We start from the raw sequence: 18,515 nt of genomic DNA, 5'->3' as shown, positions 1-18,515 counted from the left end.
CAATCGGATAACGCGTGGTATGGTCGTAGTGAGAACGTGATGAGCGTAGAAAGATCTTGATGAGCGTAGTGAGGTCGCAGAATAAGCGCGATGAGAACGTCTTATAATCGTAGCGCGTTCGTTGTAGAAGCGTAATGAGGACGTAGAAGCATCTTGCAAGCAATGGAAATTTACATTTTTATGCCGCTCATACTGCGACCTCACCACGATCTGAATTTATTTTAGATCGCGGTGAGCGTGGTGCGATCGTGGTCTAATGGGACTGGGGCTTTAGCAATTACGTCAACATCGTGTTCCGTATCGATACTGTACTATTCCTTCTATTTATGATTAATACGTATATTTCTCAGAAACAACACAGTAATGCCACAAAGATCTACCAGAACACTTGGTGGTGTTGGTATGGGTAGATGTTGAGGCTAAGGGAGATGATAATACCGAATTCTGATCCAGCAGAGATGTCGGACCGACCAATCAAATCTAAATCGCAACCTTTTCCGGGTCCATCAAGTTCAAATGTTTTAGTGAACGATAGCAGGGATGACACAGATGTGTCAAACATGGTTGTGGCGTCGTTAGAGAAAAAATGACAACAGGTCCAAATAACAAACAAACAAATTAAACCTTGAGAGCTTTTATAAATTTCATGATGGCCGTAATATGAACGTAGTGAGGTAGTAAGAAGATCGTGAAAAGGACGGCATTGACGTGCTAGAATCGTACTATGGTATTGAACAGCGTGGTGTAAACTTGTGTAGTCGTAGGTGGGTCGCAATGAGAACGTGGTGGTCGTAGTGAGGTCGTAATAAAGTCGCTGCTGTGAGATCGTAGCGCAGGCTCTCCGAATATAATCACGCTTTTGCTACGCTCTCGCTACGATGGTATTGCGACCTTTGCGATCTTACCACGATCTTACTGCGCTTTTACTACAATTTCACTACGACTTGATTTCGCCACGACCGCACCACGATTGTTTTGAACATGTTAAAAGTTGGCCACGCTCATCACGATCATGAAGACCTCACTGCGACCTTAATGCGATCTGCACGATCGCACTACAATCGTCAAACGTTTCATTTTTTCATAGATCGTAGTGCGATCGTGGCCTAGTGTGACTGCGGTATTATGTTGATATTTTTTCTGTTAGGGAGTAACCATTTAAGTTCGATGTAGGGATGTGGTTTTTGCATGAGTTCAGAAATTCTTTTTTGGGGGAATATCTTATTCAGACGCTATCTATTTAATGTTTTTCCCTTCAAATACTAACGCACTTAGGTATTGAGAAAACATGTATCCAGAATATATTTTTAGGGAAAAAAGCCATACACCGACTCTTTTGAAGTTAAATGGTCGTTCCCTTATTAATCTATATCTCTCTATGCTCAAATCGCAATGTTTGTAATGATCCTATCAACGAACATGTAGCGCTTGGATTGTTTTTTCTTTTTGTTCTATTCAACACAGATTTATAAAGATACAAGATATATTGTCGGTGACCTACTGTGACCTTTAATTTCTTCCTTATTATAGCATTGTATGAATGAAAGAAATTTGACATGATTAAAATACAAACCAACACTTCCTTGTGATACTTCACTGATGATTGCTGATGTATACGACACTATTTGATCAATTACAGATCACTATGAGGTCTTAAACAATGGGCAAAATCCATATTGTATGATTAGATAAAAAAAAACATTATTAGAAATTTTGAACATGTCAAAATGTTATACACTGATTTATACTAGACCACGGAACGAAATGATTACATGTTCAAGACTCTTAACGTGTAACTGTTCATAATGTGCGGGATTCTATATGTTTGTGAGGTACAACCTTCCAATCATATGGCGACAAGTGTAACAACACAACGTTAAACAATTTTAGAATTTGTTTGAATGGATTTGACCAATCAGAATAATTCTAAGAACAAAAAGAAATTAAAAAAAAGATTGATTGATTGTTGGTTGTTTAATTTTAAAAAAGACAAAAGACGCAAATTACATATTAGAGTTCCTGGAAATATTGAAAGTTTATTCAGCGGCTGTATATATAACGTATACATACAATGCATATCTTACGGTTGGTACGATAATTAAGAGCATGGATGTTCTACAATTATTTAGTTGATATAGGATGGCTGCTCAAAAGAGAAGTTTTTGTTAACCAAGATGTATTTGTTATGAGTTGAATAAATATTTCAAGGAAACGAATCGGTTGACCGTACTGAAAAACCTGTTTAACAGATGACGAATGATATGTTCCATGTTGTCGTTACCTTTTTCTCGAATATGATATACCAAATTAAACTCAACCTTCTGGAGCATCTGCGATTACCCCAAGATTTTGATGGGGTTCGTGTTATACCCAGTCTTAAGTTTTTTTTGTTGTTTTTGTAGCTATTTTTGCGTTCTTATCTTTTTTTGTTGTTGACACGTCATTAACAGTTCGTTTTCGACTTGTGAGTTTTGATGCCTTTTGTTTCTTTCGCTCTTAATTGTCTACCTCCCCTTTTTCTTATACACTGTTGTGGTTATTCCCTTATTTACCAATGAATTGCTACAAAGAAATCCGATTTTAGCTGTTAAAACGTACGCGTGTTGCTAATGCGCGAAATCAAGATTTAATAGTTCATATGATTGAATAAAAAGAAATTATAAAAACAACACAAAATTAGAACACTTTTTACCATCTCTGCCCAAGAAACGAAATAAAGTTATTCATGAAAAAGTAATCAACAAAAAGGTATTATGGCTGTTCTTCTGATACAGTGTATACAAACAAAACAGCGCATTACCAGTACCCACTGATCCAGACGTCTTTTCTATCCCCAGGTCAGAACATAAACTCTCAGGACGACATAATTCACCGTATACTCGAGCTCGTTCCGTTTAATACTTAGTTACACTAAACAAACTGGCCGATTTGAATATTTTGATATGAGCGTCACTGATGAGTCTTATGTAGACGAAACGCGCGTCTGGCGTACTAAATTATAATCCTGGTACCTTTGATAACTATTTGATGAGAAATACTAGTAGGAAAGATTCTGTTATTATTTTGACCGGATTGAATTGCGTCAACAACAGGCTATATAATGAAGTCATATGGATGGAGAAAGTGGATAAATAATTTGGTTGATGTTCTTGGGATATCTGTTTCACAGATTATGACGACGTACATATGTTCCAATTGTCTTCACATCAACCATGTCCTTCTTCTCCTGAAATGTGACTCACCGAATTATACTTATCACCGTTTCATGAACTTACATGAAAAATATGACGGGTGCTATATGTGTAGCAGTATCTACTTCCCCTTCCGGTGTACATTATATCTCCCCGTTAGAAAGGATTTCAAGTTGCACATTTTTTAGTTTCTCAGTTTGTGTTTTGTTATCTTTTTATAGATTTTCTTGGCATTGTCAGCTATTTTTCTACTTTTGAGGGGTTACACGATTAGTGTAATCAACTTTTGCTTAAGTTTTTAACCCCTACCTGTGAAACAATCCACGGAATAATTAAGCATATGATAAATTGTGCACCTGTTATTATTGATTGTATAAGTATTTATTTTTGGACATGGTCCAAAATTATAAAAGAAGGTACAATTTAACCAAGACCCATTAAACCTCACAAAATTAATTTTACAATTGTGAGGTAAAAGAAACATAAAAGACATCCAAACACTTATAAGGCATGATTAAAACATAACTAGCAACGATATGGCAAAAAAAAACGAAAAAGACCAAAAGACAAACAGTAGTTTACAAAACAGAAAATCAAATACAGAGCAACAAGAACCCAACAAAAAACAGGGGTGTTCTCAGGTGTTCCGCAATGACTAGCAGATTATGCTTCAAATGTAGCAACTGTAGTGTTGTAAGGCTAAGTATGCACTTGGTGATAAGTCTACTGTATTAGGTTACATTCGGAGAAAAGCGGAAGGGACTGTAATCACCAAAATTGGAACATATCCATTGTCATATGTGAAACAAATATTCCATAACGGTCAACCGTTTTCAAAGGAATAATTGCATCTTCACATCTTCCAACTTTTGTTTAAAAAGCTTTCTCGTTAGCGACAAAGTAAACCCTGATAGAAATGCAAGTCCTCAAATAACTCATTATTCCACTAATTTTGCCTATTATTCAAGTAGTAAAAAATATAAACATACCATATTTTTTTTATATTGAAAATAATTTATTAAAAATATTAAAAAGATTTGAATCAAAATAAACATTAGGTTTTCAAAATACCAGGGTCTTTATACCTTTAGTTGTTTCTTTTCTAATGTCTGAACAATGAGAATAAAATAAATCAAGTATTAAGTAACAATAGATTGAATAAAGATAACACTTATGCATTGTGGCGTTTTATACTCGTGTTATCATGGTTATGTACCTTTTGTTCCCAGATTTTATAGCCAACACGAAACGGTTTCTTCCTTATTCATATGTACATTAACTGAATATTAATGAGTGGAATGGAGATTATTAAAATCCTTTAAAAACTATAAGATACTGTATTTAAACCAATACCGTTTAACACACAGATTTCAGAATTGGTATTCGTTGCTTCTCGGCTAAAAGGTAAATCATAAAATATAGAGCTCCGAGGAAAATTCAAAACGGAAAATCTTTAATCAAATGGCAAAATCAAAAGCTCAAACACAGCAAACGGATGGACAACAACTATCATATTCCTGACTTGGTATAGGCATTGTCTAAGCACGCAGTATTTAGGATTAAGAACTTTAAGTCAGAAGGATATGTCCAGATAGGATTACAGGTCTTGGAAATCTCACAACCATAACCTCCATATTTGAACTTGAAACTTAATGGTGAACATAGCACTATTATCAAATGAGACGTTTTATCATGTTCGTCTTATATATATTGTAGGTATTTAATACGTGTATATTGAAATGGCGATTAAGTTATTGAGAAGACTCGTAATTTTTGTTGGATATTGCACAATGTTTTGCCAAGGGAGTGATGAAAAATGCGACTTTTTTCCATCATGCAAATGTCAAAAAGATAATATAACACATTTATTCAACGTCAAGTGCCTCTCGGCAGGCATTATGAAGATACCACGTTTCCCAAATGTAATTCAGAGTCTAACTCTTCAGGGGAATCTAATTTCCGAAATAGAAAATGGCATATTTAAAAACAATAGTTTTTTGAGATATTTGGATATATCTAAAAATAAGATTTGTGTATTAAGGACACGGTCATTTGAGGGTTTAAACGAACTGCACTTATTGGATCTTTCCAACAACAATTTGTCCAGTGGTAACACATCTTACCAAGATGGATGTTTTTCTCCTCTGAAAAAATTAGAACATCTTCATTTGAAGCAAAACAAACCCACTGAAGATCAGATTGACCTTTCGTCTCTTGTGTCATTAAAATCTCTTCGAATAGATATTATTGCAGATAAAGATGATGTTTTTGTTTTTCGGAAAGAGTATTCTGCTTTGAAACAACTAACTATACTAGACGTATCCGGATCAACAGGAAAATGCAGTATCCACAACTTGATAAAAGAATCATTCGAATCTCTTATTCAAATAAAAGAACTTGATTTGAGTAGCTGCAACATTGAAACAATTGAGAGGGGAACACTTAGCAAAATGAAAAATATCACTTATCTAGACATATCAGATAACTTCTGCCTGCAGTTTAAGGGTTTTGGTAATGTTACACATGATCTTCAGTTCTCTACTATAAAAGTTTTAAAGTTAAACAAGATTCATCTTGCATATCATCTTAACACAATTTTACCAACTGATGTTTTTAAGCCGTTGATAAACACAACATTAAAAGAAATTTACGTCGATGCTAACCGAATACAAATAATAGAAACAGGTGCTTTATCGTATTTACCGAATACCTTACAGCATATTTCTTTGAAAAAGAATGAGCTCTCGTTTGGACCATTCATAAGAGACGTTTTTAATCTTTCGATAAAATCTGCTGATTTGTCATTGATGTACTCGTTTCATAATCCAGGGGAATATTTCTTTCATTGTCCTTCACAACAAGCGACACAGGAAAGAAGTAGCTATACGGATGATAGAAACTATCATTTAACATCATCAAATCTGGCACGATATAATCATTTATCATTTCAACCAACATGGTTTATTCCTGTTCCATTAAAAATCAAATATACATGGGTCATCCCGGTTCCTGAAAATGTGACAACAATTGTTTATAAAGAATGTGGAATGAGGTATGCAATAATTCAATTAAATGTTACAAACAATATAATTGAATATTTAGACGTTAGTAAAAATGCATTTTTTTCATGGATAGGACCTATAAGTAATTTACATCATTTGAAACATTTAAATCTTTCACATAACCTCTGTTCTTTTGTGTCACCACATTTCTTTAGTGTCGACTCGGCAAACTTAAGGACACTTCATGTGCAAAACAATATGTTGGGCGCAGTTTTATCAGAAGATAATGACGGACAAATTCTTGGTACGTTGCGTAACCTTGAAGAAATAAACTTATCTCAAAATAGAATTCCGACCTTACCATTGAATTTTTTCAAGGCACAGTCCAAAATGAAATATTTGAATTTAAAAAACAATTTATTGGAGACGATTTCATTTCGTATTAGTCACATGACAAATTTGAAACTGTTGGACGTAAGTAATAACAAACTGTTGCATATCGATTCATATGCTAGACAACAATTAAATTATCTGAAAAGTCACTCTGATTTCTTAATTAATCTCGAAAATAATCCACTACAGTGCACGTGTGATTATATAAAATTTGTGAAATGGATAGTTTCCACAGAGAGTCATCTAGAAAACGTACATCTCTACACATGTGCAACTTCTAGAGGAAAGAAACAGAATTTAGTCAGTGTGATTGACATGTACTTGGGCCTTAAAAAAGCTTGCTACTCTTATGATCTATTGGCAGTTGGTATATCTGGGGCTATATTGATATTCATCAGTATTTTATGTGGTGGATTGGTTTATAGATACAGGTGGAGGATTAGATATTTCTATCACATGGTGAAAATCAGGCTTAACGAACGAAGAGCAAACATGTGGGACGACGATCGTGAAGATTACATGTATGACGTATTTGTAGCATATGCAGATGATGACAGAATTTTCGTCCATACTAAACTGTTACAAAAACTTGAGAAAGAAGCTGGAATTGAACTGTGCCTACATTGTCGCAATTTTTTGCCTGGAAGTGACATTGCAACAAACATAATATCGGCAATTCACAACAGTCGTAAAACGGTAATCATTATGTCTCATAACTTTCTAAACTCTTATTGGGGTATGTACGAATTTAATATGGCAAAAATGGAAAGCATATACGAGCGAAGATATGAGAATATACTTTATCTTGTATTTTACGAACAAATGCGTTCACGTGACTTGCCTTTACAGATCCTTGAACTAGTTCAATCCCAGTCTTATATAGAATATCCAAACGATGAGTACGGAAATGAAGTTTTCTGGAACCAACTCATAACCGCATTGAGGTCATGATATTTTGTGATATCTTATATAAATCATCGGAGTTTTAAAAACAAACTTATTAATAATATATACGAACTTGTTTATAATGTATATTCAAAATATGATTAAGTCATGGTATGGAGTTTAAGTCTTCCTGCAATAAAATACAAAAGTTGTGTAGGTGAATTAAAGAATGTTACGGTATCAATAGTTATTAAAGGTACCAGGATTATAATTTTTAATATGCAAGACTATATATATTTGTGATTTGAATGACGTTTTCGTGCATGTAGTTTTGTATTTAGTTGTGTCTTAATGGTAATGTGATAAGACTATATATGAACCCAATACCTACAGAATATCCCAAATTTTATTGATAGTAAACTGTTTTCTTCTAAGTCGCAAATCTCATATATGTGTTAGGTATCAGTTATATATCACCAGCGGAAATAACTACAAATGCAACACTGCTAAATTTCCAAATCAAAAGTTTAAACTTATAAATAACGTGACAAAATACTTATTGATAGATACCTAACACCGCACTTCGTATTTGTAAGCAATAATCTTAAGGACTGTGTCATAATTAAATTTTTAATCTTACTCACATACACACGTACGGTACGTGCATTACCTTCTGGTAAACAATTTCTGTTTGAACAAAATGTGTTTTGTCTGTGTTAAGATGAAAAAAGTGCAATACCTTATTAGTAAGAAAAGACTTGCTGATAGACACTTGTTGTGCATCCACGAACACATGGAAATAAGTAAAATAAGAAAAATACCTAACTCAAATGAAAATTCAAATTGAAAATTCACATGATAACAAATGGCGAAATCTAAGTCTCAAACACTTCAAACGAATGGCAAACAGCTGACAAATTCCTGACTTGGTACCGGTTTTTTTCATGAAGAACATGTAGGGTTAAACCTATTTTTATAGCTCGCCAATCCTCTCACTTGTATAACAGTAGCTAAAATTCTATTATACTGACACCAATATATAAAAACCACACATAATTAGGTAAAAATGACAAAAATAGGGGTACTGTAGTCAACATTGTGTTATAATCTTAATCACCAAAAAACAATCAAATATGATAAGCGTCTTTGTGCACATAATCTTTGCAAATAATAATTAATGATTTATTATATTCTGCTTTAACTCGGTCAACTATGTATCGTGTAACTTTTTTGTAACTTTCTAGATCTTATTAAAACATTTGAAATGTTGTTGATTGCTGTTTGTTTTTGTTTTTTTCTTTCTTATTATTTTGTTTTTATGTTTTATTGAAATCTTTACAACTTGTAGTCTAAAACAACGAATACCGATACATTGCCCTGGCTTTGTTTACATAAGTAATAACATTTATATATACAGGAGGTTGTGGTTGTTGGTAATATACATTAATAATATACAGCAACATGTAAGAAATGTGTACAATACTAGATGCTTGTCGATAAGATAGACCAACATAGATGTTTAATATAACAAATATACAGATGTTCAAATACTAGTACACACATTGTATATTGTTCTTATTAAAATTCATGAAGTTTTATATTTGAAATCGTCATCAGACTTTACGGAATCTAACAGAAATTTTAAGTAAGGGATAGTTTTATTTCTTTTCCTTTTTCTTCTTTTTCTTCTGAATTTCTCCTTTTAATAGCAAAATTATTTAAACTTTAGCCAGTTAAGCACATCCACATTTTTTTAAAGTCAAAACTAAAACTTAATAAAAAAGAAAAAGAAAAAGGAAACATATAGGAAAAACATGAATATCAGGCACTACAAAAAGCACTAGGAAAAAACAAAACAATAACCACTTACATCAACTTCCGATTTCTATCGTTCTCATGTACAGTAATATAATTCTTACTCACATACACACGTACGTACATTACCTTCTTATGAACATATATAAATATCCTATAACATATGTAACAAAGTAGAAAAAAAAATTGATTACATTTGCTCCAAAATCAATATCATACTCTATAAAAAAAAATTATGGTAGTGGGTTCAAAATATTTCATATACAAAAATACTATAATGTTTCTTTGTAATATGAATTAATATTCAAACGACTGACATTTAAAGTTAATAATGAATGACTGTAGAATTTTCCATCTTTTGATTAGATTTTTGTAAATTTATTCTGTATTGTCGTTTTCAACCAAATATGTGTAAACGATGAATACTTGAAACCTAAGAAATATATGAATGGGTTATTATTTTGCGATGACATACAGCAATGGGTCGTGATATTCACAAGACTTTTTATATCAATGGGGGTTGTTTTTGAAATCCAAGCAGCACGTCTGCACCCAAATTTCATGCTTAGACGTCTCCCCCTCTTGAGTTCATTTTGATAAAAAAATAAAAACCGATTAAATCAGATAGAACGACCAGAAATAGATATGTAACATCCAGTCAAAGTAAAAGATTACTCAACTTTCGTTTTATGCTTATGTACAATTAAAAAAGATGAAATAAATATTTTTCGTTTAACATCTCATAATTATTATAATAAGATATAGTTTTATATACATATGTACATCCACAAATCTTTCCACACAGGCGTATCATTATCTGTAATAAAAAATACATGATCTTAGTTAACATATACAAAAAGATAAGTATGAGCATCATTGTAAACTTATACACATTTAAATAGATGATTTTTTTGGTGGTAAGTGGCTTTTCGAACTAGCTGGCAGCAACTACCAGTCCTCTCAGAATTATACTAAGTGTTTTTGTAGTTTGGAAGTAGAAGTACCCGGCCACGTCCACTCCGTATTTTTGTAAGATGTATTTCTATTTGTATCCATCTGATGAGTCCATTTCAACTGATTTTTATAGTTCTTTCTCATGTTGTACTGTAACATCACTGTCATAGATTATTGGAGGGTTTGGGCCCCCTTATATGTTTAAACCCGCCAAATTCTGTATGTATGTGTCTGTCCCAAGCCAGGATCCTGTCATTCAGTGGTTGACAATTGATACTGTGTTACATATTTGTTTTTTGTTCATTAAACATTTTTTGTACATTATTTGACCGTTAGTTTTTCTCGTTCGAATGGTTATGCGTTTGTCATTATGCAGTATGCGACTATGTGGTATCGGCTTTGCTCCTTGTTGAAGACCATATTATTATGGTCACTTATAGTTGTTTATTTCTGTGTCATTTTATTTTTTGTAAAAAGTTGTCTTATTGGCAATTAGACCTATCTTCTTTTTTATACTCATTTTAATTGATGTTATCTGTTTCCAGGTCACATCTTAGTTATTCTAGGATATAGTAATGGTAAATTCTGGAAACTTTTTCAATGTATGCTGTGTTGGGTTTTAAATAGGCAGCTACCAACAGAAGGAATTTGGAATTTGCATTCAGTAAACTGTATTATAGACCTTTCTATACAGGCCGAAAGCACTCTGAGGGGTTTATAAATGCATTGGTGTGGGGCAAAGTATCTACTACTATATATTAATTCTATAACTCGTCTCGGTTGACACAGTTTTGAGAAAATTATAATTCATTCGGTGGTACGTTTTAAGATGTTAATACCTTAGCGCTAAACAATGTGGAGAATAGTTTTGGTGAAATCTGTACGGATCATCGTCAATTTCATGTCTAATCTGCAGTCCACAACTAAAACATTCCAGATTTCCATAGTTATCTACAATATTTATATAAATGTATATAAATATAGAGTTCACCTAACATCACAAAATAAAAAAAAACAAAACATATACTATGATAACCATTAAGAAGGTTTTTGACTGTTGACGTTCTGTGGCAAAAAATTGCAGTTTAAATAATTCAGTCGCTGGACATATATAAAATCATTGAAAAATATAATTCTATTAACGTAAGGTCCTGATCGACAACAAATAAACATTTCCTGATTATAAAATAAAAGTCTATGATAAAAACGATTACGTAGTCGAATTCAACGAACGACAATTTTAACAAATAATGCAACAGTAGTTGACCGATTTTTAAATCTTATAAATCTTACGAGTAGACTCCGAGGAAACACACAATAACTGAAGAAATCGTATGGACTCAAATAGGAGCAGGACAGGGTGAGTTCACAGGGTAAAAGTCTCCTTGTATTGATGCATCCGTCGCAAAGGAAATAAACACTTAGTGAAATGTCAACACTGAGAAAAAGACACACACTCAATAAAATATAAAAATAGACGAATTTTCAAAGTTCTGGTAGCTAAAAGAACTATGGTGACTTGGTACAGGCATTTTACATATTATAGTCATTCCTTGATGTACACATATAACAGCTAGACTCCAGTTGTAGGCAGTAAATGCTGGTAACTCATGCATATGTTCATCAGAAATTATCAACTGTTAGTTTAAGTTGATGAAAAAATTCAAAAGCCTTTATATTATACTGGTATGCAAACGGCATGCATGATATCACTATCAATGGACCGGTGTCTCTATGTTTTGGACCCTCATTTCATGAGGTTGTATATTTATTTTGTTGATAAAGTTTGTATAAACATTATCAATCATAGCATACAAGAAGATAACAGATGTATATCTGATTTTATGCGAACATAAACATTTTACATCTTACCTTTCAAATAGAATCCAGCGTCAATAAATGCATCTACAGACCAATATGTGTTGAATTGTAGATAATACCAAGCAATGCAACTAATAAATGTGTTCCTACGGCAATACGTATATTTCATTTCAGGGTGTTCAAATCGTCTTTCCTTTAGTATATCAACTATTTGATCATGATTAAAATGGAATTGCCCATTATTATCGGTTTGGAACGTTCGAAAAATACTACTTTCCCCATGGAAGAAATCGTCTGGAATTGATTGAACAGGTCTATGCGATCTTGGACAAAATTGTTGCCTTTGTAGCCTAAACGTATGCCCATGTAAAGTTCTTGTAAAAGAAGAGGCATCAACATGGGATTTTTCGGTAGTCATATTCCCAGAATGTCTCTCAGTCATGTACTCCCTTTGACATAGCAACGGAAAGTCTCTTTGCATAACTTGCGTGGAATACCGTGTTTTGTTTGATTTAGTTCCTAATAAATGAACATTATTTTTGTTTTGTTTTCGTATACATGTAGGATTAAACACTACAGATATTAGCCTGGAAATGCACATGGTTGAGCCTTTATTACAGTGTACTTCAATTTTACACTTTGGTACGAACACGAAAGAAGATAGCTTAAGTCTACCTACGAATTCGTCTGGCCGTAGCAAGCTGTTAGTTGATGCAACATCTCCCGGTCTGATCTGTTGATTGTTTGATTTTGATGTCTTCCGAAAGTTAAAAACCCTTTTGAAAAATAATTTAAAATTTACACACACTAACATCCACACATTGCAGAATCTTTGAAGTGGTGTAGACATTGCTCTTTTACCTATAAAAAATAAATATTTCTTTTGTAGAATGAACTCGTACTATTGAACATGTTGAATAAAATCAAGTACTTTCTTTACAACTATAATAAATTCTAGGTATTCGGTGCAATTTGAGTACTGTGACCTTTTACAACGTTTGTTTATCCGTGAACACAATTCAACAATTTTGAAAGACTCTTGTAATTACGAATACCATGATCAACACGAAAAGTTCTCCCTTCCCAAACTTTTGCTTATAGATAGATTAAGATGCTACATGTCTGAGTAATATTTTTCATAACTCGAATGAATGAATGAGTTGATGCTAATTTTTTTCTCCACATTCACCGCATGGTGATTAAGGCAAACATAAAAAAAAGAGACGCTATTCGTGTCGACGTACCCGATGTCTCTGTTTTTCTGATTTCATGCGATGATCACTTTTAGTTTTGTTCGTGACCTTGGATTGTATCTTGTTCGTGACCTTGGATTGTATCTTCTAAGTTGTTCGTGACCTTGGATTGTATCTTGTTCGTGACCTTGGATTGTATCTTCTAAGTTGGTTTGTGAGATTTGAACATCAGTTCTAATTTTTAAGTATTAAACATGATAAGCTATTTGCCTTGTATTAAAATATCAAATCAATATTTCTTGGAAATTTTATTCAAAATGAATTTAGTGTTAACAGATAATAATAAAAAATATAATATACTACCGTATAAAAATGTAAAATGCTGATGATAATAATTTTGATAAATTGTTGAATTCATTTTTACATTTGTCAAATGTTTGTATAACTGAACTACTACAAGACCTATTAATGGAATTTGAGGTCAAGTGTAAACAGTTCTGTATGTGTTCTATAAATCCTTTTTTTTATTAATGGAATTTGCCTTGGAAAGATCTAAAAAAAATTAATGACAAAATACTGAATATGTGAACTTCTAGATCTCTTTAGCATATATTAATGTTTAAAAACGGTTGTATCGATCAAATATTTGAAACGATACTGCAATTGTATATCATTCTACATACTTTTTTTATTTAGATTAGTGTTCATCATTTTTACGGATTTTTTAGGACGATCAATGCACTTGAATGGGGACATATGGTTGGACCTCTTTTTATCCTGGGTTGCCCTCCCCCTTTTAAAAAAATGTCTGGATCCGCCCCTCAACAGTATTTAACATTTCTAAGATTATGAGTTTATCACCATCTCGATATCCATGTTCAATAACAAGGCCGTAGTGCATGTCCATTTAAAATGAGGCAAATCAGAAATTTTTTTTAGCCTTTTTTTAGGGGGGTTCGGGTGCCTAAAACGGGAGAAGCTTATTTCAACATTACTATTTATAATAAAAAACAAAACAAAAAATATAAAAGAAATGTTTTTTTTTTAATAGCTAGTTTAGTAAGTAACAAAACAAGTTTCAATATTAAAGTTAATCTCTGTTGGTCAACCAAAACTTTCCGATTCTCCGTGACCTGTACTATCGAAAAGTTTCAATGGATTTTTGACGTTCTAATGTCACTAATGATCACAAGTTATCTGTAAACATTCCGGTGGAAGACATGTCAACCTACCTGGACACATTATTCTACCAATTTGTAAGTCATTGGTTTGACCTACCGGGGTTCGAACCCACGACCTACCGCACTAAAATCAATGGAACACGCTAGCATACAACCAGACAATGCTGATCATAATCAAAAAAAGAAACACGAAAAAAATATTTTCAAACAATACCAAAAATATATTTCATAGTTTTATTAAAGTTAAATAAAAATCATGAATTGCCTTATACATTAAAAACTTCCATAGAAAAGGCGCTTCATGATTTTGTTTAAATTAATTATAAATAATGATTATATTTTTGGTCAATGAATTATTTTATCGATTAGAATTTGTTGTTCAGTGAGTTGATAGTGTAAATAAACAGTTATCTTTTCAAAAATAAACCAAGGAAACGGTAATAGGTCAGCATACTTATAGGGGGTGTTTATACTCATGACTGAGTTACCTTTTTCATCTTTTTTTTTCCTCTTTAAAGAATCCGTCTTCAACCAGTCTTGTAACGACATTAAGATTTTCAATTTTTTTTATTTTGATTTGTATTCGGAACACTTATTTTTTTACCGTCACCTCTATGGTAAAAGCTGCAATCGCTGCTTCAGATGGACACACTGTTAGTAGTACGCCAGTAGATAATTTGAAACTCGAAACTCGCATATTGATGATGAAAAATACATAATTAAAAAAAAATGACACTTCTAAAGTTTGGTCGTCGTTTCAAAAGTGAGGCATTTGCCTCATTTGCCTCCATTACGCTACGGCCCTGCAATATGAATGTATTGTTTTTTTTTTTTATCAATTGCTGATTAACCATGTCAACCTTATTGTTACGTGTTATACTTTCTTATGACTTCATCTTTGCCTACCAACATATATATAGTTTCATCAAATTATTTAATCAAATTAAATTCGGTATCATACTTCTTTGTTAAATATTTGTTTGTTTTTGTTTCAACTGAGATTTTGACACAGTGCTGTATTACATTTACTGATCCTAGCTGTGTTCTATATTTAAAATAAGTGTACTTTCAGGTGAACATTATATTTCATTTATTCGGGTTTTCACACGATAAAGACTACCAAAAAATAATGCAAAAAATATAAACAAAAACTAGTATCTCAATTGTTTGTAAAACAATTGAAAGGTCTTTCCTGTAAAAGTGATGTTTTCGTAATGTACTTTGTACGACCTTTCGTTTGATATACGACAAGCATACATTCTGAAACTTTTCACTTTTATCACTTAATGACCTCATCCGCCTACATTTTTGAGATCGGAATTATTATATATGTAACATAGAGTAGATGAGCTTTCATTTGATATGCGACAACGCCATGTTCTAGAAAGTTTAATTTTTGCACTTAATAACCCTATCTTACTATTTTTTGGAGGTCAGGAATTTGATATTTGAAATGTACACATCATGACCTTTCATTTGATATACAACAACCCTATCTTAAAAGAAAATTTATGTTTTGCACTCAATGACCCCATCCAACCCATTTTTGGGAGACGTCAATTTGAAATTTGAAATGTACGCTTTATGTTCTTTCATTTGATATGCGACAACCTTACCATCTGAGAAATTTGAATGTTTGCACTAAATGACCCCACCCGTCCCCCTGGAATGAAAAGGGGGTTTAAAATTTTCATTTTTAAGTAGAGTTTATTAAGACCTTCAATTTGATATATCAGATGACCCCATTTGACAAAGTGCAAATAATGATGCAATATCAACTATATAAATAGAAGTTATGAAACTTACAAAGTCAATGCAAAACTTGAAAATTTCAAATTGATTTTTTGGTGTTTTTTTCCATGGAATGTTTTTGGTATTTGGTCAAACATATAACTATGTCAACCTCTTCAATTTCTAAAACATTTTAAGTGGTAAGCTCTTGATGATTCAGAAATACATGCCTCCGCTCGCAAAACTTTAAACTGCATTATCTCTAAAACGACAATAGATATCTCAAATCTGTTAAATGATAAATGATCTACAGTTGAAGGACAACATTATAGAAAAAGAATTGTGACAATTTCAAAGTTCACCAAGGTCACAATTAATCATGAAATATATGATGCAATACAAAACTTGAGAACCGGAAGTCGTAGAGACATGGGACTATCACCATTCAACTCAGGACCACTTGACCTTTCAAATGTCACAAGGTCAAGGTCATAGTATAATGTGAAGGTCAAGGTGAAATTTCATCATGACCTGACATTGACCTCAAATTGAAGGTCTTGAACTACTGATCATCTTTGCAGTTTATAGTAGGTTGATATCTGTTACCTTTAAAAAGATATACACACAATACTATACTTTTAAGAATCATCCCGTCGTAACTTTTGAACAGACAGTCGAACTCTTTTGAGCTCAGTGTATAAAATGTAGAGCTCGTCGAGAAGAACATTTTATACGCTGTAAGTATGCAGCAAACTCTTATCGTTTTCTTAATATGAAAGCTTGAAATTGCAGCGTAAATTTTTTTTGCACTCGGTGACCTTTCACCTTGGGTGCAAATTAAAGGTCACATGAACTTAAGATTATTGGTGTAGCTCCCAAGTCTTTACGACTTCCGGTTCTCGAGATACAATTTTTCAAAAATTGTGTATATTTTTTCAAGGGAAATAACTCCTTATAACGGTTAACAACAAAATGATTGTATATGTTTATTAACATTGACATCTGGTCTTGTACATGTTGCCGTTTTCAAATCGATTCTATCTTAAATACTTTTTGAGAAAAATGCAAAAGAAAGAAATTGCTTCAAGGGGACATAACTCTCATAAGGAATGATGAAATCCTTAGCAGCCTCATATGGTAACACATCATGATGAGATCTAACTGTTGTTCAAATAAGGTCATGATATCTTTAAAAACAACGAGGGGGGGGGCCATGTTGAAAAAAATCAATAAAAGGGAGATAACTTCTAAAGGGGATGATGAAATCCTACACAGCCTCATCTGGTAATACCTCATGATGAGATCTATCGATGGTCCATATTTGGTCTTGAAGACGTCAATAGAAACGGGGGGAGGGCATTTAGAAAAAATGTTGGAAAAAAAAACATTAGAAAAACAGTAAGGTCTTTCCCCACGTAGGGGAAAGACCTTAAATAGCAATTCTAATTTACCGTTTAACGGAAGCAATTGTCTTTGTATCAAGTTAAAAAAAACCCAACATATTAATAAATGTAATTATATATATTAATAACTTCCGGTTGTGAACGAGACTTTTGGGTTACTTTCCGTTTGAAAGATTCTATTTTAAATGTGATAATCAAGATAGAACTATCTTTCAGTAATTCGTTAACCTTAACAATCTAATTTAAAGTTTGGTAATCAGAAAAACCGGACAATATATTTATTGACAAGTTTACCATGTTTACCTTCTGTTGAGAATGGCGTATACTATGTCAAGTGATCATGGTGATGTCACAGTGATATTGTGATTGGTTTTTAAAAATATATTAAGGAAAGTCCCGTAGAACATATGATTTCTGAAAGTGGTATTATAATATTTGATTTTCGGAAATCGTAAGCTTTGAAAAATGCAATCCTGCTCGGTTAACATGTGGCAAGCCTTAACAGTTGCATTCACTATGCTGATATCATAATGGAGCTAAAATTTGATTTTCATGGTGGGAAGTCGGGCCGGGAAAGAGAGGGGGGTGCTTAGATAAAAAATTATGTTCGTTCTGCCTTTTTGGTTAGTCTCTGCATGTTCTGCATTTTTAGTTGTAATCTATGTCCTGCATTTTCGTTTTTCTATCTATTCGCTCTTGCCTTCTTTTTATCCTATTTTAAAAATAAATTGCCACCCTTCCCTTTTACGGGCTCAAAAACTACTGTCCTGTCATTTTCCCACCAATTTCATCTTAGCCCCCCCCCTTAAAATCGAATGGTAAACGTGGTTATGATGAGTCTTTTGAAGAAATTTTCCTTGCCATCATGTTGCCTATGGTCTTTTGCTCGTTACAAATATAAAAAAAAATCTCATTATTCATTATAACAAATCTATGATGCTTTCTT

General features: G+C 32.8%; 1 long non-coding RNA gene across 2 annotated transcripts; it reads right to left on the bottom strand.

The window, feature by feature from the left end:
• Positions 1-8,733: 8,733 nt before the first annotated feature.
• LOC143048154 (uncharacterized) lies at positions 8,734-17,914 on the bottom strand. Of its 2 annotated transcripts, none has more exons than XR_012969754.1 (4): positions 17,873-17,914; positions 12,113-12,922; positions 11,080-11,191; positions 8,734-10,103 (listed from the first exon to the last, which is right to left on the bottom strand). It is a non-coding gene; the product is annotated as an uncharacterized LOC143048154 (long non-coding RNA). The 2 variants fall into 2 exon arrangements; XR_012969753.1 differs by lacking the exon at positions 17,873-17,914 and adding an exon at positions 13,306-14,131.
• Between the last annotated feature and the right edge of the window lie 601 nt (positions 17,915-18,515).

Source organism: Mytilus galloprovincialis, chromosome 10, assembly GCF_965363235.1.
Source record: "Mytilus galloprovincialis chromosome 10, xbMytGall1.hap1.1, whole genome shotgun sequence".
NCBI lineage: Eukaryota > Metazoa > Mollusca > Bivalvia > Mytilida > Mytilidae > Mytilus > Mytilus galloprovincialis.
This window is presented reverse-complemented; position numbering and strand designations above follow the sequence as displayed.